Source organism: Eurosta solidaginis, chromosome 3, assembly GCF_040869045.1.
Source record: "Eurosta solidaginis isolate ZX-2024a chromosome 3, ASM4086904v1, whole genome shotgun sequence".
Classification (NCBI taxonomy): domain Eukaryota; kingdom Metazoa; phylum Arthropoda; class Insecta; order Diptera; family Tephritidae; genus Eurosta; species Eurosta solidaginis.
In genome coordinates, this window is record NC_090321.1 from 27249082 (window position 1) to 27271784 (window position 22703).

Sequence of the window (22703 nt, forward strand, 5' to 3'; positions counted from 1 at the left end):
ATATCATATCATATTTAAAATAAATTTTGGTTTATTTTTATCTGCGCTGAAGCATTCCAAACGATGCGCTTATCAGCTACAAAGGATCTACGTTTGTAGTAAGTCAGTAGTTGTATTTATTTTCAAAATTTTTTAAAGATAAAAAAAATTTCTTAATTAATGTCCCCACATTGGAAAATCATGGGTTTGCGGCGACAAAACGCGGCGTGAATTTCTCAATCATAAACAAAAAATAAAAAAATATTTTTGACATATCTAAACTGATAACGATAATATGAGAAAAAAATCACAGAAAAGAAGCTTCGCCGCAGCTGCTCTGCGTAACAAAACCCTAAGATAACTGAACGCCCAAATTTAAGCTCAATATTTCATGCCAACTCCTAAGCAAATTGAATTTGTAATTTTGCTTCGAAATTTGCCCTACTTAGCGTGAACAAACACCATTATGGTGTTCCAATGAAGCGTGATCCAGATACGGAGAGAAATTTAACATGCAAATGCAAAAACAATGTGAACCATATGGACAAATTTATTGTTGCATTTGCATGCTAAATTTGTATCGGTATCTGGATCACTGTTCATTGGAACGCGAGGCATGTTGTGGGTCCGATTTTCGATAAATATTACAGCAGTATTTACAGTAGCGTTCAGAAAAATATCTGTGGCAATTTGTATCAAATTTTGTCAGTTAAATACTTCTTGTTTAATATTCCCATATTTAAAGAAGAAAATTCTCTGAATTTTGTAGCTGAAACGATGTAAACCCATTTCAAAAGCTTTTTTGAAAAAATTCGAAAATTCAAGGAAATTTTTGGGACATCTAAATTTTTATTAAATTTTCTAATTATTTTTGAGCATACAGTGTTTTAGCTCATCAATTTTAGTCTCACAAAATACAAGTAAAAGGTTGCTTAAAATTCGATTTGATTTCATATTTCGGAAAAAACGAAGGGTGTTTTAAACTTTCCTCCATACAGATTTTTTAATGGAAGAAAATCCTTTGGAAAAAATTCTCAAAAATCAATGGGTATTTTATAAGCGCGGCCGCACCTCGGCAGTATTTGGCAAGCACTCCGAGTGTATTTCCGCCATGAAAAGGTCTCAGTGAAAACTCATCTGCCTTGCAGACGCCGTTCGGGTTGGCATAAAACAAGTAGGTCCCGTCCCGACAATGTGCAGGAACAATTAAAACGAGCACGACGCAAATTGGAAAAGAAGCTCGACCTAAAATCTTTTCGGAGTTTAGCGAGCCTTACATTTATTTGTTTATTTATACCTGGCACTGCGCTAGACTTAAATTGATTCAATTATAAGACTTCATACTCCAAGCTCGACATAAAAATCTCGAAACTTTTTCAAATTTTTTCGAAAATGTTTTTGCATTTGGTTTGCATTGTTTTAATTTCCAAATTCAAAGGAATTTTGATTTGCAAAATTTAGAAAAAAATTGTCACTGCTTTTTTTCTGTTTGCTGCTGTGTTTATTTTCAATTTAAAAAGTTAGTGAGACAATACCTCATAAATTTTAATACAGCAAATAAATTACGATGAAGTGTTCCAAAAGTATTCCAAAATATCTCCGGATAACAGAATGATACTGTAATTGTACCAAATTGGTCTTGAAAAGTATTGCGAAACGTTCTCTAAACAGTCGTGAAATGATCTTGAAATAGTGCCGAGTTGATCCTAAAAATAATCCCGAATCGAACACAATTTGCTGACAAAATACATCGAAATCAAATCGAAAACAATCTTTTAAAGATTTCTGATAAAGTCGCTTCGATTCTGAAACTAATTCCGAAATAAAACCGAAATCATTTCAAAAACAATATTTGAATGATTCTGTAATAGTGTCGTCAAGTGAGTTGGAAATTGTCGTCAAGTGATTTGGAAGAGATCACGATTAGATGGCAGCCCTGCTCAACAGGTTTTTACTCCGTTTCATATTTTTCCGCGAATTTCAGTTCAAAATTAGAGAATATTGCTATAGAGCTGGTAGCTGCCTTCTGGAGCTATATGCCTTTGAATTAGGCTTGGTCAGTGAGAGCAGATCTAGTTAGTGCGGGTTGGAGGAGGAAACGATCGAGCACGTTCTGTGCTCGTGCCCTGCGCTTGCCAGGCTAAGACTCCAGCTATTAGGAGTGATTCAGCTGTAAGATCTAGAAGCAGCAAGTGGCTTAAGTTCTAGGAAGCTTCTAGTATTTGCCAAGAGGACGGAGTTATTTTATAACATAGGTCCTGGTTTTTGATAGGGACTCATTCAGTATATGGGAGGTCCTCATGAAGCGGTCAGTTCAACCTAACCAAATTCAGGGAAAAACTTGCGATAGGTGGTATTTGGGTTGAGATATTAAGAAAAGTTCCGCTAGATGGCGTACTGGTCAAAATAACTATACATTTCATACGAGATGTGAAGTTTTGGGATCAGTTTTTTTGTTTTGTTTTAAACGCAGAAATGTATAAGACTTTTTAGTTTTATTTTGTGAAAATTCTGATATCGTAGGCTTATTTTTGAGACATAATCAAAATGTTAACCCATTAAAATTAAAAAAAAGAACACACAGGAGTAAGTCGAAAGATTTCTTGTTTAGTACAAAAATATTTTGGAACATTGATTAGGCTCAAATTTTTAATCGTGTATAAAAGAAATCACACTCTAAGTATTATATTTTAAATTTTTTTCTTGTATATACTATTTTTGATTTTTATATGAAGAGTACAAAAATATATGTTAAATTTTTACTTTTGAGTTATTCTGTTTTTAGGGCTATTCTATGTTCCCAAAGTTTTTCATAATTTTTTTTTTATTTTTTTTCTTCGTTTCATTGTGTTGTTCGCATTTACAGATTTTCATATACTCAAGTCAATGATTCAAATGCATTCCACTTCCCCCTCTGCATCTCGCTCGTTGCTTGCTGCCGTGACTTTGTCTTCCAAATTTTAACATTTCAAAAGTCTCATATTTCAACATTTGACTTATGACAATTTGTTTGCCTCTGTTACCGAGCACAAAGCCTGGCGCTGACAATTAACTATTTTACGCGTTGATAGTATGATTTGTATTACGGACTATATTAAGTTGTTTTTTTTTTCCTTTATTCCTCTTTATTTTAATTGTGATCCCATGGAGTGCTGCAAACTGATCCTCTCGAGAATTTATTATTATTTGAGTTTTTCGTAACTGAATATTTTGAGTAATACCATAGTTGAGTCAATGTAAGAATTTCCTTTGCAGGAGTCGTACTGTAGAAGAAAGAAAGAATATGAAAATAATTAATCGTTGAAAAGAGTTTGAGTTCAAAGTACTATAAATTTATTTCTTATGGGGTCGAATATTTTGTGCATGTTGTAATGGGGTGAGACATATTCTAAGAAAGTTGTATTTAACTTTGTTACTAATTCCCCTTCTGCAACAAAAATGTAAAAATTACTGACTCCTTCTAAGGAGTCTTAATGTCTTATGCGGATTAATGTGACTCTGTCAATCCAAGGACTTATACCTTTTCGACAACCTTAGAACTCACTTCGCTAAGTAATGGCGTACCTTTTACGGTTTAGAGGTTTGTCGCAGTCGCATTCCTGGGACCTGGCTTAGTGCTACATAAGGTGCGTAAGGGCGCTCTATGCACTGTATAGTTACTAGAACTTTAATAGTGTAAACATCGATTTTCTAATCTTTACCGTCTGTTTTTTTCGCAGGCAATAGTGTATGTTAGAACCTTTCTGTATCTTCACAATATGCATAATTGGGGTTTTAAATAGTTCTCATTGCATTATATAGTTACCAAAGAACCTGTCTTCGAGAACTTGGTCAAGTAGTAGTTGACCTCTTATTATGGTTGCTTCAATATCTTTTGGATAGGGACTAATTACTTGCTCTCTTGTATTGCAGCAGCTACCAGCACATCTTTATCATGCGATAAGCTCAATGAATTCATAGCGGCACTATTGTAATTCACTTTGTTAGTCTTAGTCGTCATGATGATGATCTTAATTTAAGCTGTCATTATCTGAAGACCCGTATCAGTCATGAGTCTGTTTGTGGCAGCTGCATGTCGCGGAATACTATGAGAGCTGTCATATGCTCTGCGGAAGCATCAAGAAAAGGGTTTTGTGGTATGCATAAGCAAAGGAAACAGTTTTTATGCAGCAGATTGAGAACAGCACTGCATACCGGCAACCCTTCAACTTTATTTAAGCTTGAGTAGCTTTATACGTTAGATACCGTTCTGACAAATAGCTACTCAAGATATTTAGTACATATTACGGTACGTAGTAAAAGCTTGGTCGAGCTTGTTTGGTGGCTCACGGTTACGGATTTTTGGGCTGTGCCTTTAACTTCAGCCATTGCATCTATTGTGCAGTGCTTTTGATGACTTGAAGCGAATTTTTAAGAGGAGCTGAGAATTACATCAGCATTGAAAAATCAGACAGAAGCTGTAACAGGAAGTTCTTAAATTGGTGGATGAGTTATTCTTGAAAAGCTTTGAATAACTGAAATATCTGAAGCTTTGCCAAATTAATGCCGAGTGGTTATGCCGTTTTTAAAAACTTTTCTTGAAGAATCTTCTTGCTTGAAGTTACTTTCCACGGGAATGAAATGATAGCCTCCGCCGGGCATCGTTAGCATTAATTACCGCTGCGTAACAAGTCACGCGAGATAACTAACGTTATTTGGGAGAATCAAGGAAGTACAAATACATTCTGCGCCTAATTCTCCCAACTCAAAGGAGGTCGCCCTTAATCTGTTTTCAAAGACGGTTGCAGAAAAGAGTCTTTCGCCTTTTGTTCCTTGCATTTTGTTCATATTTGCGTAAAGCACATACAGCTCACCATTAAACCCCACAACACCACGGACAAAACTTAAATACTTCTCTGGAAAACTCCTCCATCAAGTTCACATCTTTTCATAACCCTGTCCAAATACGAGCTTTACTTCGATACAGATAAGATGAGAAGCTTAATTGCTTTTATCGGGGAACACTTTACTTATTTATTCAGTCCAAAGCAGCACTTGTAGACAAGATTGTTGTACTCAGCGTGCTTTGCACACAGAATACATTAACTTTGATTGGATAATGGTTGCTTGTACAGGTATAAAGGAATCGAGATAGATATAGACTACCATATATCAAAATCATCAGTATCGAAAAAAAAATTGATTGAGCCATGTCCGTCCGTCTGTCCGTCTGCCCGTCAACACGATAACTTGAGTAAATATTGAGATATCTTTGCCACATTTGGTACACGAGCTTATCTGGACCCAGCATAGTTTCGTATTGAAAATGAGCGAAATCGGATGATAACCACGCCCACTTTTTATATATATAACATTTTGGAAAGCACAAAAAACCTGAATATTAAGTAAATCATACACCTAGAATATTGAAATTTGAAGTGTGGACTGATATTGAGACTTGATAAAAATTTGAAAAAAAAATTTTAAATGGGCGTGGCACCGCCCACTTCTGATAAAATCAATTTAACAAATGAACGAAATCGCTTAAGGACCACGCCCACTTTTATATAAACGATTTTTAAAAGGGTCGTGGACGAATAAAATAAGCTATATCTTAGCAAAAAAGGGCTTTCTATTAATAGAATTTTACTTTATAAATTGAATTATAACATTAAATTTTAAAATACTAAAATTTTTGAAAATGGGTGTGGCCACCGCCCCTTTTATGACTAAGCAATTTGCTATGTTTGGGGAGCCATAACTCGAAGAAAAATTAACATATCTTAGTTAAATTATGTACACATATTTTCACCACGGCAACTTAGATACAAAAAAAAGTATAAAAGGGTCGTAGATTAGAATAATAAGTTATAACTTAGCAAAAAGTAGTTTTGAATCAATGATATTTCACTTATCAAGTTTTAGTTTAAGAGGAAATGGGGAGATATTTTTTTAAACGGGCGATGACACGTGTTATGTAGAAAACTAATTTTTCTGAAATGAAATGTCCAATTGAAGCTCACGCTGATTATATAATGTTCGGTTACACCCGAACTTAGACACCTTTACTTGTTTTTTATTTAAATTTATTCAAATTCCTATAATGGTATTGTTTTTGCTGCTTACCCTCGTTCCTTAAAGCCTCGTCACATAAGCAGTTTTTCACATAGATGCGTTTAACTCAATCTTATGTATTATGGATAGATTGCACGTATTTTTGTGCAGAACGGTAGATTGAGCGACACTGGCGCAATCTGACATGGAAAAGTAGCCAACTTGGAACTTTTGTAGCAAGCAAAGCATAAGAAGAAGAATTTGACATTTGCTTTGGCTAAGGATGCTGGCACACTTTGCAAGTGAAATAATTTTTCCCACTAGTTGGTAACTTCTAACATTTTTCGCAATTAAACACTGCAATATAGCAAATGAAAACGACACAAAATATGTTAGGAAATATTTTTGTTGTATGGGGAGAATGTTTATAACTGTGCTTCGTGAAATTTTGTACCTTGTCCTTCATTTTTTAAACGCAACATCTTGGTTGATTGTGGCGTTGATACTGGAATACACAAGATTGCGCTTAACACATCTATATGAAAAAATTTATTGTGTCGCGGCCTTTAGTAGTCAAAGTTCTTCACAGTTTATCATATATCAGAGATACACTCAAGAGCTTCGTAGAGCTTTGAAAAACGATTGGCTTTCACCTACATGTCGTGTGAACGCAACGAAGAAGTTTCAGAACAGGAAGCATTGAATCTGTTTTCGCTTGTACTTCAAGCGAAAATATGACATTCGTCGGTTCTATGCTTAAATATTCTCCTTGTACTACACTACTAATACAAAAAAAGTTTCGTTTGCATTTGAAGCTCTGCTGGAATTAGATATGAAGAAGAACACAAGCTTGCACATCATAGATAACTGACAGCAACTGTAAATTTCATAGCTTATATTTGTTTAAATGCAGATTAACGTTAAACCAAGTTGAAACCGTAAACACACATCGTACTCGTGAGACCAGTTTTGAGATTAAAACATGATACCCATTGCTGCGAGATGCTTCATCAATCTAACAAATCTACACTAAGCCAACATACGATTCCCAAAATATCGCAAAAGTTTCAATTAAAATTCATATTATAATTGCGCCTTGTCAGCTGAGTGCAGCTTTTAAATTCATAGAAGCTAATTTGTCATGCCAAACCGGTCAGCAATATTAAATTAAATTATTTAACTGACAAGCTGTGCTAATTTTTCGGTGACCTGTTTAATAAAAACAAACAATTTTGCTTTCATGTTTTTTACAAATTTTAATTTAATTACTTTTTTGTATGTATTGTGTCTAAAACGATTTCACGGTTTCAATGCTTAAATTTATTACCTTTCTTAATAATTCTGCTTTTTTATTACAAACCTCTAATTAACCAATTTCCTAAACAGCATCATGCATTTCTTTTTAGATAATATACAGCAGTGAGCACGAAAATAGAAGCAGAAATTTTTATCAACCATAGTCTGTAAAATTCTTTTTTTCTATTTTTTGACAACTCACGATAAAACTTCTAGGAATCTTGTTACTTAAACTATGCAATCCGATATCTAAGTTGTCTGCGATAAACTCGAAAAAATATTTCGTAAATTTAGAACATTTTATGTGGAGCTTTCTGAATTTCTTCAATATACAGTTTTACAGCCCAATGAACTTTAGTGTGCCAAAGTACAAGTTATAGGTCTCTCTACATTTGTTTTGTTTTTTTTTTACAATTTTTTATTCTAAGCGCCGAGCTTTGGATCCTCGATCTCCGATATACCCATGATTTCAGAAAGTCTGCTGCTAATCGCTGCTGGGTAGAAAATCATGGAGTATATACCTGGTAACGATAACGGAGCCTGAGGCTCTCGAAAAGTCGGAAACGTACAAAAGAGTGATGAAAGTTTTAGATGCTGGAGAGGCCTTTGCGATTAAGTGGATCGAGATTCCTGGGGACAAGGATATGAAATAATGTAAAGGGAATACAGGAGACACATTGTGTAAGTTCTCGTTTCCACCCAACCACCTATAGAGGATGTGCACGTCACCAGAGAAGACAACAATGTGAAATAGTTTCGCGAATATGAGCTCAAAATGGCGCTGCGCAAGAAGCAAGAATTTTTCCACCAGATAAAAGATAGCTAGGATAGTTCTAATTACGAAAAGCAAGACCCCATACTTCGTCGTCTTTCCGCCCAATATGTATGCTGGACAATGCAGGAAAACTTATGCAGAGCCTTCTGAAACAACGGTTCACGAGAACAAAAGAGCAATGACTCATCGATAGCGTGGCTTTCGGGGAAGTCACTCTGCAATGAACGCCATTGCAGGAGTGATAAACGCAATCAAGAAAGTTGAGACTGCGTCCCATTGAGCAAGACCGGTGGTCTTGCTGATCATACTAGGCGTCAATAATGCTTTTATTTCAGAGTAACTCAACACCTGCTAGAAATTCTGAGAACAACTTGCAAGACCAGTATACAATATACGAAAGCAGCCACGGGCAAAGAGAGGTTAAGATATCAGGCCGTGCAGCCTCAACAGACTAGTTGTACTGTGAAAAATTAGACGACGTAAGCCACATCTTATTCGAATGCGAGCACTATGCCAAATGGCAAAGAAGGGTAGAAGAGATACTTGAAGACCTATCCCCGAACAGTGTCATCAATAACACGACCTGCCGGGGAAAAATTTGGGATACAGTCAGCACATGTGTGAGGCATATACTTCTCAGCAAACGAGGAGATGAAGGCCTAGTCCATTAGCGTGAGAGTACCCATGTAGCAAACGTAGCATGCACCCGTACCCGAAGTATTGCTAAACGCGGTTCCAGATACGGCGAAATGCGCGGGCCGTGGAATGCTAGATTTTAGTGGGTTGCCATTCAAGGAAGCAGAGAGTCTCGCATTGAGGCTTTAATATCCCGGTCAGTGCATAAAGCACGTTTTTGCGATTAGTTTCAGTTATAAAGTTCACAACCGTTTTTGTTTTAAATTTATCGCAAACAAGTAAGGAAGGCTAAGTTCGGGTGTAACCGAACATTACATACTCAGTTGAGAGCTATGGTGACAAAATAACCATGTAGGAAAATGAACCTAGGGTAACTCTGGAATGTTTTTGTATGACAAGTTTATCAAACGAAAGGAGTTAATGAGTGTTTTAAAAGGGAGTGGGCCTTAGTTTTATAGGTGGATGCCTTTTCACGATATGGCCATAAAGGTGGACCGGGGGTAACTCTAGATTTTTTTTGCACGATATGGGAATCAAATGAAAGGTGTTAATGAGTATTTTAAAAGGGCGTGGCCCTTAGTTCTATAGGTGGACGCCTTTTCGAGATATCTCAATGAAGGTGGACCAGGGGTGACTCTAGAATTTGTTTGTACGATATGGGCATCAAATGAAAGGTGTTAATGATTATTTAAAAAGGGGTGGGCCTTAGTTCTATAGGTGGACGCTTTTTCGAGATATCGTTACAAAGGTGGATCAGGGTTGACTCTAGAATGCGTTTGTACAATATGGGTATCAAAGGAAAGGTGATAATGACTATTTAAAAGGACTATAGGTAGACCAGGGGTAATTCTAGAATGTGTTTGTACGATATGGGTATCAAATTAAAGTAATAAAGGGTTTTAAAAGGGAGTGGTGGTAGTTGTATATGTGAAGGCGTTTTCGAGATATCGACCAAAATGTGAACCAGAGTGACCCAGAACATCTTCTGTTGGGTACCCCTAATTTATTTATATATGTAATAGCACAAATAGCATTCCTGCCAAGATTCCAAGGGCTTTTGATTTCGCCCTGCAGCATTTTTTCATTTCATTCTTCTTAATATTGTAGGTGTCACGCCCATTTTACAAAGTTTTTTTCTAAAGTTATATTTTACGTGAATAAACCAATCCAATTACCATGTTTCATCCCTTTTTTTCGTACATGGTATAGAATTATGGTATTTTTTTCATTTTTCGTAATTTTCGATATCGAAAAAGTGTGCGTGGTCATAGTCGGACTTCGGCATTTTTTTATACCAATACAAAGTGCGTTCAGATAAGTACGTGAACTGAATTTAGTATAGATATATCGATTTTTGCTCAAGTTATCATGTTAACGGCCGAGCGGAAGGACAGGCGGTCGACTGTGTATAAAAACTGGGCGTGACTTCAACCGATTTCGCCCTTTTCCACAAAAAACCGTTATCGTCCTAGGATCTAAGCCCCTACCACATTTCACAAGGATTGGTAAATTTTTTTTCGACTTATGGCATTAAAATTATCCTAGACAAATTAAATGAAAAAGGGCGGAGCCACGCCAATTTGAAATTTTCTTTTATTTTTGTATTTTGTTGCACCATATCATTATTGGAGTTGAATATTGACACAATTTACATATATACTGTAAAGATTTTTTGTTAAAATTTTATTTAAAAAAATTTTTTTTTTAAGTGGGCGTGGTTGTTCTCCGATTTTGCTAATTTTTATTAAACATACATATAGTAATAGTAGTAACGTTCCTGCCAAATTTCATTATGATATCTTCAACGACTGCCAAATTAATGCTTCCAAAACTTTTAAATTACCTTCTTTTAAAAGGGGGCGGTGCCACGCCCATTGTACAACATTTTACTAATTTTCTATACTGCGTCATAAGTTCAACTTACCTACCAAGCTTCATCGCTTTATCCGTCTTTGGTAATGAATTATCGCACTTTTTCGGTTTTTCGAAATTTTCGATATCGAAAAAGTGGGCGTGGTTATAGTCCGATATTGTTTATTTTAAATAGCGATCTGAGATGAGTGCCCAGGAACGTACATGTCAAGTTTCATCAAGATACCTCAAAATTTACTCAAGTTATCGTGTTAACGGACGGACGAACGGACATGGCTCAATCAAATTTTTTTTTTTGATACTGATGATTTTGATATATGGAAGTCTATATCTATCTCGATCCCTTTATACCTGTACAACCAACCGTTATCCAATCAAAGTTAATATACTCTGTGAGCTCTGCTCAACTGATTTAATAAAAAAGAATTTAATCAACGAAATTGGAAAAAAACTGCCAGTGTTCGCTGCTGTAGCAACAACATCGCTTGACCGCAAATAAAAGTTGATTTTTATTATTTCTTTAATTTGTCGAATATATTAAAAAATATATAAATTTCTTGTAACTACTCAATTATTTGTATACATTTTTAGTGTCGCAGTGTCTTGTTTAAGCTATAATTAACGATTTCCTCTTGTTTATTGTCAGTTGAAAAATGTTAAGAAATGCCGCATAATGAACCGTTAATTAACATATGTTAATCTTCACAGCTCGCAGCTATCCAGCTACTGTGTACCAGATTAACTAAATAAATACCACAGTCTACCTACGATTGAGGTTTGCAATAGCAATACTTACATATTGACTGTGTTGTTGTTGTTGCTGTTGTTAATTGAGTAACAAATGACATGCTAATTGAAACGTTAAATATCTGTGTTTGGCTGACTAATTAAAGTGTTATTATTGTCGCTTATTCAATTTAAAGCGGAGGCAATCTTCAATGCGCTACTCAAAGAATTCCCACAGTATATTCGAGATTATTCATACTAGATTTTTCTTACGAATATATAAACTATTTTGTAGAGTAAATAAAATAAATAAATGTAAGGCGCGATAACCTCCGAAGAGATTTTAGGCAGAGCTTCTCCCCAATATGCGTCGTGCTTCTTTTTTAATTTTTCCTACAAATTGGCGTGACGGGACCTACATGTTTTATGCTGACTCCGAACGACATCTGCAAAACAGATGAGTTTTCACTGAGAGCTTTTTATGAAAGAAATACACTCGGAGTGCTTGCCATACGCTGCCGAGGAGCAACCCCGCTTAGAAAAAGTTTCTTCTAATTGAAAGAACTTCTTTTTAAAATTTTTGATGTCCATTGTGAAAACAAAAAAAAAAAAAAAAAAACCAACAACACCGAGGTCAACTTTAATTCGGACATGACTGAAATTGAACTTGGTTAAATCCTGCGGAGATCCGTTGCAGCCCGAGTAATTCGGGGTCGTTCTAACAAAACGTAGACAGTTAAGCATGAAGTGAATCGATCGCTCTATCCAATCATCTTTACCGCAGTTCCAGTAGGAAGGGCTTCCGATCATGTTGTGACGTACAACAATGAACCTTCTGAGGTCCATTTAACAAGTATAAATGACCTTGACTGAACTTATTTTTTTCTGTAAACCACATTCCATGCGAATCTCGCTAAAAGACTATCGCTACTCTACAAAATAATGTTTTTGCTTAGCTGAATCGATGCCCATCTGCACAAAAGCAGACCACAGATAGCCAGAAGTAATCCAAATACACTAAAGCAAACCATAATCGGATCGTAGATATTGATGTGTTCCCAAACCAAGGTAATCCTAATCTTTAAACGTTCGGAAGCAATTGCGAGCGAGGTCAAACACTTCAGACCACGAACGATCACACATCATCGACCTAAGACAGCTGAGTAAATGTTCAATCTAAATTCTAACCACAGTAGCAAAGAATAGCATTCAAAATACCGCATCTCATTAATAGCGAATTCGAGCTATTCATGTCTGCAGAGACTGCTGTCAATTGCGAGAGCAAATTAGCGGAAGAATGTCAAAGTACCTTTCTGTCTTCTTTCCTATCCCCGCTCTAAACTACATTTATCTCTCTGTCTCTCATCTAGCCGCCACCATCGTATTTTAAATAATAGTAGAGTTACTGCCTTGCTTACTCCCTTTTCTCTTCACGTTATAGACCTCACTATTATCTCTAACCCTGCAAAAATCGTTGGATCATGTGGTCCACTGGAGTACTTACCATTATACTCCACTGTAATGCAGCAATGGACCAACTCATGTTTCTACACGAACATATTGTAAGCCGATCATTGCTCGTTCCTAACGATTGTAATCACTACACGATGTTTATTAAACTGTGGGTGCTCCATGGATTACTCTGATGTAATGCGGAGCTGGAGTATATGGCCCAGTCCTAGGATATCGCAATGTTACTTGGACCATATTTTTTGTATGAATTGTGGTTAATTTTGGAACACTCGCTTAGTCCATAGCGAGTACTCTATAAATGCATGCATGGAGTACTCGCGATTTTTGCAGGGAATTACTTCTTTCATTTCATTTAATGTCTTCCATCTTTCCTCCTATAGTTTCACTTCATCCTGTATTTTTTGCTGTTCAACACGGATATGGAAACTTCTTTTTTGTATCAAAAAGCGTTATATATTATCAATTCGAATGAAATCGGCTAAAAGATATGATTTTTGTGAAACACTCTTTCCAAAATTTTTTTATATAAGACCATACTATAATCCCCATTGATGAGATAGAGGTACCCTAAGTAGTTTCGTGGAGCAGAGGTGCACAACATTAAGTTTCGTAGGCTGCGCTCACACAACGATTAGTTGAAGTCCGAATAGTGTTCCGAAGCTCTTGAGAACAACTCTGTCGTTAAGTGCCGCATATTCATTCGTCTGCACCTATATGTGGTTTGAGCACAGCGGCTGTGATTCATCAAATAAATCAGAGAAGCAGTTTTCGGCATTGTGAATGATGACAAAATGTGATCTCTTATCTGTCAACTGCCTGACAGGCTGTTCAATATGGCTACTTTTCAGCGTTTTGACAGGCTTTTCAATATGGCGGCGCCTATCTTCAGCGGGTGATAGAAAGAGATACAGAATGAGACAGCGATAGTCAAATACGAATCAGGTGATCCAATCACTTTGGAATTTTGACGTTTATGCAGAAGAGATCACACTTTGTCATCATTCACAATGGTTTTCGGTCGCACCTCAAGCAGTAAATATCTCATGCGTAAATTTCGTGCTGAAACTCAAATCGTCAGTCTCGTTTAACACACACACTACTACAAAAAGTGTGCTTATGCTTTCGAAGCTCTGCTTGTGCTGTGCACCTCTGCTATTGAGCATATCAATAAAGGCTTGTCTTGAAATGAGCCGGCGTCTCAGCTCTCACGTTTTTTTCTCTAAAGAGGAGCTCGTAGCTAATCTATATATAGGAGTTTTCAAGTATCTCCAAATGCGATACACTATATGACATCTAAAGGAGTCCAGCAATTGAAATAAGTTTTCGTCGATCTGTCCCTTCAATGGGCCTAGCTCATGTTGGTTTGATCTGGTCGAAAATCCAAAAAGCCTCAAGTGCTTTACTTTATTTTCCTGACAATTTATAATAGTTATTTGAGCAGGGTAGCAACAATATGCCATGGCTTGATGCTCACATAGGGGTAAGTCGCAACAGCTCGAATTGATAAGCAGCTAATTGTCAATCGCCTGCACACAATCGGCAGTCCACAAAACTTTTGGCAAGCTTTTACCAATAAAATATTAACGAAATCATCTGTGAAATGCATGCTTCTCGGAATGGCAGGGGGGTATATTAAAAAAGAAAAAATGTTTTTGAAAATTTAGATGATTCAGCGCTAAGCCCTATAACATAGTTGGGCACAGTGCACCAAATTTTCAATACTACTACTGCTTAGTTTATAGTTATGCCCAACTATACTTGGAAGATGCCCTAGACGTTTGTACTTCTTTGAGGTATTTGTAGAGGAAACAGAAAAATTAAAACTAATTTTGAATGTCATCTAAAAACCACCCAAGCTGCATATAAATTCCCTACAGTACCGCAAGCTTAAGCGAATAAAGTCATTATACCAATTTACACTGATTCCTGAAAGATCATTTTGTAGCGATGCATATCTATAATAATACCAAGTCGAGTTTCTAAGAAATGTGCTATGAAAAAAAAATTATGCTTACGCTAACAAAACTGTCAAAAGCTTAGCCTGAAGTGTAAATTTTCGATGGAGTATGACAAATTGGTGAAAATTCTTAAGCATCTTTTAACAATCAGACGAAATCTTTGATCTGAGCTCATATGACAAGTGTGCTTTCGAAATAATATATAACTGACATCACATGACTTGCAACATATGTACATATATATCTACCTATGTCTGGATTTTGTGCAACAATATAGTATGACGAACAACATAATAAACTCTACAGACGCTTATGGTTATAAGCAAGTACTCTCTGATGACTTTGAATTACAAGCAATGTGTCATGCGTTGCATGGTGTTTCGGTGTCGCGGTGTCACAGCGGTACATTCCAATGATGAATGACGTTAATTTGTCACAAAGACAGCGCATGAACGTATGCAAAGCATAGCCACAAAAAAAGCCGCACATATGAACCGCTACAAAGGTGTTAACTGCAAAAAAAAAAAACTGATAATCAACAAACACAACCGACTCAAAATTTAACAGAAATGTTTTGTATGGTTTATGGGTAGATAAACCCAAATATATATACATATGTGTGACAAACCCACAGGAATGTGCATTAAAGAACTCGCAACCAACCCAGTAAGCACAACTGGTTCGCATCGATTTCGAGATTGATTCGCTTTTACTGATCATATTATCACGGCGATACGTCGCAGAACAGAGTTGTCCAGAGAGCTTGTACTTCAAGCAGTAAGCATCTCTATTGCGTATATTCTATGCTCAAATTTGCCTTCGCCATATTCCTAGTGCACACATACCACCACAAAAATGTTGCGATGGCATTTGAAGCTCTGTTGACGTTGTGCACCTCTGGTCTAGAATGTGTGCCTAGGCATGTCCACTATCATGAGCGCGTCTAGTATTCGACTCTTTGGCGATTCCAATATGTGCTTATTCTTGGATATTTCCAAATTAAAATTTTTGACCATAAGCGAGTCGAATATTGAGCCCTGGAGAGTTCGTACATTTTTACTGGTATCCAACCAAATATTGGGTTCAAGTTCGTTTAGCGAAAAGTTCCGCTTTGTAGGTGCACTTCGGGTTAGGTTAGGTTTCGACCTAAATTTTGGCTGATCAGTCAAACTTTTGTAAATATTTATTTTGCAGCTTAATTTAAAGACTCCATAATTCGATCCAACAGCTGTCAAATTATATAAATTTGTTTCCCAAGTTTCTACGAAATTTATGTAAAATCCAGTTTCAAAATAAAGTCAAAGAGCGGATTCGGCCGAACGTCAGAAAACACGAATATATAGTTCGGTTTCGAAATCGGCTTAAATTCGAGTTCGATCGGATACTTTCTTTTACATTTGGGATCGTTCGATCTGCATACCAACTAATATGGAACTAAATGCCACCTTTTCACATGAGTTAGGGATTGATGGACTTGATAAAGGTACGGAACTGTTTTGTATATTCTTGGACAATTTTGAGACTTCTTCGGGCGTGTTTCGTAAAGAATTCGGGATGAATTCATGAACACTTTGGGGTTATTTTAGGAGCATTATTTTGAAACTATTTCGATGAAATTTGGGGCGATTTCAGGACCACTACTGAATACTCTCGAAAGTATTTCGAAACCATTTTGGGTGTGTTATAGGATCATTTCTGGCTTATTTTAAGAATAATTTCTGGATGAATTTGGAACAGTTTTAGTATCACTTCAGAATTGTTTTACATAGCATTTCGGGAAAACAATTGGATCATTTCGAGACTATTTCAAACTTATTTAAGAACAGCTACAGGATCATTTCAGCATCACTTCGGGACTATTTTCGGCACTATTATGGAATCAATTCCGAACAATGCAGCACCAATTCAGGATTATTTTGGTATCATTTCCGGAAAACATCTGAAGCACATCGAGAATATTTCGTATTTATTTAAAGACAGAACCATTTCATAATCACTTCGGCATTTTTTTTGTCGGAATATTCGGGGTATCATTTCGGGACAACTTCTGGATAGGTTCGAGTCTATTTCAAATTTATTTCAAAGAGCTGCAGGATCATTTCATCATCACTTTGGAACTATTTTCGGAATAATTTCGGGATAAATTTGAAACAGTTTCATCATCAAACTTACTTTCGGTATCATTTCGGGACAACTTCTTAACCATTTCAATACAATACAAACTTATTTAAGGACAGCTCACTTCAGCATCACTTCGGAATTATTATACTCAGTTGAGAAGAGCTCACAGAGTATATTAAATTTGATTGGATAACGGTTGGTTGTACATATATAAAGGAATTGAGATAGATATAGACTTCCATATATCAAAATAATTAGGATCGAAAAAAAATTTGGTTGAGCCATGTCCGTCCGTCCGTCCGTCCGCCCGTTAACACGATAACTTGAGTAAATTTTGAGGTATCTTGATGAAATTTGGTATGTAGGTTCCTGAGCACTCATCTCAGATCGCTATTTAAAATGAACGATATCGGACTATAACCACGCTCACTTTTTCGATATCGAAAATTTCGAAAAACCGAAAAGTGCGATAATTCATTACAAAAGACAGCTAAAGCGACGAAACTTGGTAGATGAGTTGAGCTTATGACGCAGAATAGAAAATTAGTAAAATTTTGGACAATGGGCGTGGCACCGCCCACTTTTAAAAGAAGTGAATTTAAAATTTTGCAAGCTGTAATTTGGCAGTCGTTGAAGATATCATGATGAAATTTGGCAGGAACGTTACTTCTATTACTATATGTACGCTTAATAAAAATTAGCAAAATCGGAGAAGGACCACGCCCACTTTTAAAAAAATTTTTTTTAAAGTAAAATTTTAACAAAAAATTTAATATCTTTACAGTATATAAGTAAATTATGTCAACATTCAACTCCAGTAATGATATGGTGCAACAAAATACAAAAATAAAATAAAATTTGAAAATGGGCGGGGCTCCGCCCTTTTTCATTCAATTTGTCTAGGATACTTTTAACGCCATAAGTCGAACAAAAATTAACCAATCCTTTTGAAATTTGGTAGGGGCATAGATTTTATGATGTTAATTGTTTTCTGTGAAAATGCGCGAAATCGGTTGATACCACGCCCAGTTTTTATACAAAGTCGTCCGTCTGTCCTTCCGCATGGCCGTTAACACGATAACTTCAGCAAAAATCGACATATTTTTAATGAACTTAGTTCACGTGCTTACTTGAACCCACTTTATCTTGGTATGAAAAATGAACGAAATCCGACTATGACCACGCCCTCTTTTTCGATATCGAAAATTACGAAAAATGAAAAAATGCCACAATTCTATACCAAATACGAAAAAAGGGTGAAACATGGTAAGGTAATTGGATTGTTTTATTGACGCGAAATATAACTTTAGAAAAAACTTTATAAAAGGGTTGTGACACCTACCATATTAAGTAGAAGAAAATGAAAAAGTTCTGCAGGGCGAAATAAAAAACCCTTAAAATCTTTTTTATTTTTTTTTTTTTTAAATCTTGGCAAGTATTACATATATAAATAAATTAGCGGTATCCAACAGATGATGTTCTGGGTCACCCTGGTCCACATTTTGGTCGATATCTGGAAAACGCCTTCACACCACTCCCTTTTAAAACTCTCATTAATACCTTTAATTTGATACCCATATCGTACAAACTCATTCTAGAGTCACCCTTGGTCCACCTTTATTGCGATACCTCGAAAAGGCGTCCACCTATAGAACTAAGGCCCACTCCCTTTTAAAATACTCATTAACTCCTTTCGTTTGATACCCGTATTGCACAAACATATTCTAAAGTCACCCCTGGTCCATCTTTATGGCGATATCTCGAAAAGGCGAACACCTATAGAACGAGGGCCCACTCCCTTTTAGAAATACTCATTAACACCTTTCATTTGATACCCATATCGTACAAACTCATTCTAGAGTCACCCTTGGTCCACCTTTATTGCGATACCTCGAAAAGGCGTCCACCTATAGAACTAAGGCCCACTCCCTTTTAAAATACTCATTAACTCCTTTCGTTTGATACCCGTATTGCACAAACGAATTCTAGAGTCACCCCTGGCCCACCTTTATGGCGATATCTCGAAACGGCGTCAACCTATGGAACTGAGGATGACTCCCTTTTAAAATACTCATTAACACCTTTCTTTTGATACCCATATTGTACAAACAAATTCTAGGGTCACCCCTGATCCACCTTTACGGCGATATTTCGAAACGGGGTCCGCCTATAGAACTAAGGCCCACTCCCTTTTAAAATACTCATTAACACCTTTCGTTTGATGCCCATATTGTACAAACAAATTTTAGGGTCACCCCTGGTCCACCTTTATGGCGACCACCTATGAAACTAAGGATTACTTCCTTTTAAAATACTCATTAACACCTTTCTTTTGATACCCATATTGTACAAACAAATTCTAGGGTCACCCCTGGTCCACCTTTATGGCGACGACCTATGAAACTAAGGATTACTCCCTTTTAAAATACTCATTAACACCTTTCATTTGATGCCCATATCGTACAAACGCATTCTAGAGTCAACCCTGATCCACCTTTATGGCTATATCCCTAAATGGCGTCCACCTATAGAACTATGGCCCACTCCCTCATAAAATACTCTTTAATGCCTTTCATTTGATACACATTCCAGGGTTTCCCTCGGTTCATTTTCCTTCATGGTTTTTGCCCTTATGTTGTCACCATAGCTCTCAACTGAGTATGTAATGTTCGGTTACACCCGAACTTAACCTTCCTTACTTGTTTTTGGTATAATTTCAAGGCTATTTTGGTAAAATTATTAACAATTTCTGGATCACTTCAGGATTATTTAAGTCATCATCAAACTTATTTAAGGACAGCTCCAGGATCACTTCAGCTTCATTCTGGAATTATTTTTGGAATAATTTCAAGTCTATTTTGGTAAAATTTTTTTTACAAATTCTGCATCACTTCAGCATTATTTAAGTCGTCACTTCGATATAACTTCTGAATTACTTAAAACCCATTATAGGACTGTTACAGGATCACTAAGGAAATATTTATAGAATCATCACGAGATTCGGTATCAGTTTGGAACAATTTCACAATCACTTCAGAAACCAGTATCAGTATCATTTCTGCACAACTTGGGGCTTGTTTCGAAATAATTTTAGGACTGTTATAGTATCACTTCGATATTATTTTCGGAATCATTTTGAGACTTTCCCGGGTCCCACTCGGAACAACACACAGCTACAGGATCATTTCAACATCACTTTGGGATTATTATAGGAATAATTTCTGGATCAATTTCAGCTTAGCATCCCTTCAGGATAATTTTAGCCATCATGATTTTTATGTGTGCTGGGAAATAAAAATGACATAGTTAGTAAGCCCTCTACCGACGTTCTGTCGCACTTGATTCTCATTCTGCCCCGACTTGGGGCCATTAAATTCTTGCGAATCGCTTGACATTTCATACAACGATGCATAAATGACCAACTGACCGAAAGATAGGACGACAACACCATAACATGCGAGGCGTAAGTGCTATACGGAAGTGTTAGTATCTGTGTATTTGTGTAAGCTACATGCACCGTGTGTCCATCATATTTGATTAATTGCTACAATTTTATTACAACTTAATTTGCGCATTTTACAACACACTTAAGTTGCTGCCCATATTAAGTGTTCGGTTGGTATTGCCTTAGCGTATATTTTGTTGTTTTTTTTTCGTAGCCGTAAAACGCAAAAACTATGTTGCAACGTATCTTGAGTGTACGCATGCGCAAGCATTGGGTCAACACCTGTGGGCTGTTGGTAAGCCGCCTGCATCATGTCATGTTTTTGTATGGCTCTCTCCCTCAATGAAATTGTCTTCAATCGGCGATCTGTGAACTTCAAAATAAACAATAACAATAACGCAGAGACAGCTCAGTAAGGTGCGTTATAACACCTTTAGCGCGTTTGCTACGTATTTACCTCATTGTTTGGTAAAGTCAAAGCGACACATTGCAATTGACCAAGCCCAAGTGCATCACAGTGGATCGACCTAAGACGATTGTAAAATTTGGCCAGTAAATTTTTGAAAGAGTGCAAAATTTTTATCGCTTGGGCAGCAGACTGATGCTTAAGCCACAAAGCCGCTTTAGCTAAAAAAAAAAATTTAATTTCTTTATAATGCGTGGGGGAATTTATGATGGCATTTACACACTTGGATGTGCCTTTCTTTGTGCGTTTGCGTGTATGTGTGCATTTATGTATGTATGTATGTTCAGCAAGAAGTATTACAAATTGCACCAAACCTACCGAAAATATGGGAGACAGTCTGACGAAACTATAGTTTTGCATTATAGGTAAATTGACCACGTCCGAACTAGTGCTAATGAAAAATGGACATTAGGTATTAAGTACACCAAGACATACTTTAACGTACAAAGAGTACAATGAAGAATTTCTCCGAAAGGTTTCCCTCTCTTTGTTCAGGCTAAACCTAATTTCAAACCTTGTGCATCCTGGTAAGCCTCTTCTTCGAATTGCGAAATACGGCCAAATATGTATATCTCAAAGCAACCGATCTATCAGAGTTCCTGCTGTTCGCAGACACTTATGAAATGTACTCTGCGTTTGATGGGAGGTCGAAGTCGCTGATCAAGTGATTGATGGCAACCATACACAGAGGATGTGATAGTTTTTGTTGTTGTTGTTGTTGCAGAGTTTCGGCCCATCCAATAGGTGCGACCGAACATAAATTGTCATCAATATCCTCCAGCGGGAGTCCAAGGAAAATTGCTGTTTCAACAGGGCTGGACCATAATGAGAGGGCCGTTAGAGGCGTTGGTTCCACAATACAGTTAAAGAGATGGTTTATATAGTTAAAGAGAAGATTGTTGATGTGATAGTACTCTGTCCCGCTATAGATATTACACCGATAGAGCATATAACTGGAGTATTCAGCGTTGTTCCAAGACAACTCAGTATTCATTTTTAAGATTTTGGGAGTACTTCTTACATACGTTCATTGTGCAACCTTTGTACTGCAAAGCACTTGAATTTATTATTATACTCTATACTTTACCTCTGTAGTAATTTCTTAATTTTTCAATGTTTGCTCCTTATATTAATATGTAGATACAATAACGGTGTATATAGATATGTACTTACGCGTATAATTGTGCATGTTCTTCTTATTACCACGTTGAAGGCGTTACCGTTGAATTTTTTGTTATTATTATTTTTTTAATTTGTTGTTGTTTTTTTTTTGCTCAAGTTGGCTGTGCCATATTCTGCTATTTCGCGTCAAAGTATCTTGCGGTACTTTCGTGCTCTTTGGTGGTCGACACGTACACGCCCATTTAAAGGGGGGTGTTTTGCATTTTATACTCAATTCGAAGCGAAAACAACAAAAAAAATCAATTAATCAAAATAATGCAAAAAAATAGCTTTTTTATTGCCCCAAATTTTCTTTAATAAACGCAATTTTCAGTAGAGTGGCTTATTAATTTTATTTAGGTAACATGCAAATAATGACTAAACTACGGATCAAAATGCTTCAGTCCGAATAAGTCCAACATTTTGACTTGGAATAAATAGCTTCGTAGTAGACCTGTTGACCCCTCACTAGGGTGTGTCTATGGTGTGAGGGCTTAGCCGAACTCCAGAGCGTCCGACTATGTTGCTTAGCGGCCTGACCCTACCCCGTTTCGCCTACTATAGTAAGCGGCACTGCCTTGGAGGATGGGTTTCTTCTCCATCTTTAATATTGGACCGCAAAGCCCGGCTCGTCGGCTAGGTGGTCGTATGACCACGATGAGCGACTCAAGATGTTATTTTAATATGGAGGATGATAGAGGGAAAACGCAGTCGAAGCTTATAATGACAAAATCGCTATAGCCAATACGTCGGACTTGGTAG

At 36.7% G+C, this 22703-nt stretch overlaps 1 long non-coding RNA gene across 1 annotated transcript; it reads right to left on the minus strand.

The window, feature by feature from the left end:
- Nucleotides 1-2600: 2600 nt before the first annotated feature.
- On the minus strand, nt 2601-22150 carry LOC137243489 (uncharacterized). Its single transcript, XR_010950543.1, has 2 exons — nt 21954-22150; nt 2601-3242 (listed from the first exon to the last, which is right to left on the minus strand). It is a non-coding gene; the product is annotated as an uncharacterized lncRNA (long non-coding RNA).
- Between the last annotated feature and the right edge of the window lie 553 nt (nt 22151-22703).